Source organism: Cyprinodon variegatus, unplaced genomic scaffold, assembly GCF_000732505.1.
Source record: "Cyprinodon variegatus isolate N-32 unplaced genomic scaffold, C_variegatus-1.0 Scaffold922, whole genome shotgun sequence".
NCBI lineage: Eukaryota > Metazoa > Chordata > Actinopteri > Cyprinodontiformes > Cyprinodontidae > Cyprinodon > Cyprinodon variegatus.
In genome coordinates, this window is record NW_015151375.1 from 254,266 (window position 1) to 257,743 (window position 3,478).

The window sequence follows — 3,478 nt, forward strand, 5'->3', positions numbered from 1 at the left end:
TGATGATGATTATGATGGTGATGATGATGATGGTAATGATGATGGTGATGGTGGTGATGATGATGATGGTGATGGTGATGATGATGGTGATGATGATGATGATTATGATGATGGTGATGATGATGATGATGGTAATGATGATGGTGATGGTGGTGATGATGATGATGGTGATGGTTATGATGATGGTGATGATGATGATGATTATGATGATGGTGATGATGATGATGATGGTAATGATGATGGTGATGATGATGATGGTGATGATGGTAATGATGATGATGATGATGATGGTGATGCTGATGATGATGCTGATGATGATGACTATGTTATTACCACTACATGTATGTAATGTCAGTGCCGTAGGAGGAGCAGGTTAAGTTGTGCATCAGAGCCTTTTATAGGGGATGAGGGCCCCGCCTCGGACCATTAAGGCTGCAGTTTAATGGCGGACATCCTTGAAACGTTTGTGAATGTGTGCAAACAGAACAGGAAGCAGCTCCATCAACGCAGAGGCTCCTTCCTGTTAGCTCTAATGCAGAGATACATGAATGTAGTCGGTGTTCAGTCTCCTCCCACTTCTAATGTGATTGTAAACATTGATTCCCTGTTTGGAGTAAAGCTTTCTCCTCATCCTGCCTCTGAGTGAAACATTAACAACAGGAAAACAGCACTGAGCTGTAGCCTGACTCGCTAATTACAAACCCACGGTGTATTCGGTATTTTTAAAATAACATCTGACAAAGGATAAGCTAAATGAGAGCTAAATCTTTCTTTCTGAGAGAAAATCCTGAAGGGAATTTAGTCTAAAATAGAATATTAGACAAAGAAAAGTGGCTAAAACTAATAATCAGATGAACTTCAGACCCGTGGTGTTAATTGGGCTGCAGCCTGCTGAGGTGCTTGGCAAAGCATTAGCTGAGCTGGACAGCATTTACCCAGCATGCACTGCAGTGGCAGCACAGTGACTCTGCAGTTTATTTGCTCTAAAGGACACAAAGATGTTTTACAGCACCTTTTCAGACATTCAGTGGTTGCACTCGCAGCACCTCCATGTCTGTGGAGGACTCGTGTGAAAGAGTCCACTTGTCCGGTCCACCTGTTTGGTCTTTTCTATTAGAAGTGAAAGCACTCATTTTACACCCCCATTTTCTTTTCTTTCTTTCTTCCTCCAGCGTTTTATTGTCATTACAGAGCAAGTACAGAGCAACGAAGTTAGCCCTCTGCATTTAACCCATCCCCCCTGGGGAGCAAAGGGCTGCCATTGTGCGGCGCCCGGGTTCGCATGGCATGTCAATGGCCCCATTACCCCCATTATGGCTTAGCTGAAATAAATGGTGACTTTATTCAGTTTATTAGAACAGAACCGATTTACAGCATCCCATCTGAAGGCTCCGTACAGACAGTTTCATCGGATCATCCAGGCAGGTTGGTTCAAAAGTTCTCTAATTAACGAACCGCCGCTAAATGCATCAGATCATTAACTCACAGAGTTTACTCCACCTGGATGAGCATGTCTCTACATGCAGGTAGAGACAGTTTTCTGCAGCAACTCCTAATACCAAGCTTGCATGTGGCAACAGTAGAGAGAAAAAACTCCCCTTTAATAAGAAGAAACCTAAAGGCTGAGTTTGAGAGCCTCTCTATCTCATCTGCCATCTGATCCAGAACTACCTTTTATGTGAGAAAAAAGTTAAAGGTTATTATTGGCAGAGTTAGTGGCTTCATCTAGAAGAGAAACAAAGCTAAGCAGATGAGTTTGGATTGAAGCTCAGCTAATAGCTACAGGAGTCAGAGACAGAATTAACCACTGAAACAGAACCAACAGGATCGTCTATAGAAGAACGTTATGAAGCCGACCTGATGTCCTCCTCCAGGAAGCTGTCACAGCTAAAGAGAACTAGACCAATGTTGCTTCTATAAAGAGCACAAAGGAAACAAAGCCAAAACATATACAGTTAGGTGTTGATATAACAAATAATGGAGAAATGGAAGATAGAGATAGAATGAAGCAGAATGATGAAAAAGGGGTCCCTATGTCCTCCAGCAGTCTAAGCCTATAGCAGCAGAACTATAGAGATNGTAGGACTCGGTCTGAGCTCAGGAGGAGCAGGTATTCAGCACAGAGGCGGTCTCTATCTATGATCAACAATCAGAAGGTTTAAAGACCTGAAAGTTCAGCAGGTCACATTTTTTAAGTCGTTGCAAACTGAATCTTTCCTCTGACTCCCAGGATCTGACCAACTTAACGGTGCAATGATGAAGGATGGTCTAACTCAGGGGTCTCCAACCCTGTTCCTCCAGATCTACTGACCTTCTGCGTGCCATCAGGGTTGGCAAACGCCATGGTAACCAGCCATTAATTCACTTCATCTGTTCTGAAGCAGGGATGCATCTAAAATCAGCAGGACAGAAGATCTGGAGGACCAGGATTGGAGACCTCTGGTCTAACAGGACCAGGAAGCCTAGAGTTACCATGAAAGAGCTCTGGAGTTAATCAGTGGACGTCTGAGAACAACCCAGAAGATCAACCATCTCCAATAACCTCACCACACCTTAATGAAGAGGATTAATTAATATAACAGCTGAACTAAATTTAGCAGAATTAAACCTCAGAAATAATCAGAGAAGAAGAAGAAGCAGAACTCTGCTTTGGATGAATGGAATAAAACGTTTTGATCAGAACTTTAATGGGCATGTCAGGCGTTCCTCACATGGCTGACGCCGTGCCTAAGGTAAGGCTTCCTGGTGTTGGTACAAAAACCCGTTTTGGTCCCCTGAACATTTTACTGTCCCAAAGCAACGTTACGCTACAGTTCACATTCCTGGAGCACTAGGACCAAGCGGAAATCTGCAGCTCAAAGGGAAGCCTGCTTCTCTGAGTTTAAACCGCCCCCAAGCTGCTGATTGGCCCTCCGTCTTTTCTGGTGTGATTGGCTGTCACCGCTGTCACTCCTGAGAAGCTCACAAACATCTGATGGGTCTCTGAATCTGGTCAAACAAAATTTCATCCATGTTTATGTTACTATAGTTTCCAATTGTTATATATTTATTTGATAGTTAATTTTATAAATTTACCAAAAATGTTTATAAATATGTTTCATTACTTTGTGTTTGTCTATCATATAAAATCCTTAAAGTTTGTGGTCATGTGATCCAGACAACAAGTCCAGTCTTTAGGTTCTGCTGAGGAGGCAGTGATCAGGCCTGAAGGAGCCTTTTCCTTCTCAGGTTCTACTGCAAGTTTCTCCTACAGCTTTTCATTTCCATTTTAGAGATTGAACTAACAGATTCTGCAGAGTGGGAGAATAGAGATAGAATGAATCAAATTCATAAACCAAACCTTTTCATTGGAATCCCAGTGAAGGAAGGTGATGATGATGATGATGGTGATGATGATGGTGATGATGATGATTATGATGATGATGATGATGGTGATGATGATGATTATGATGATGATGATGATGGTGATGATGATGAT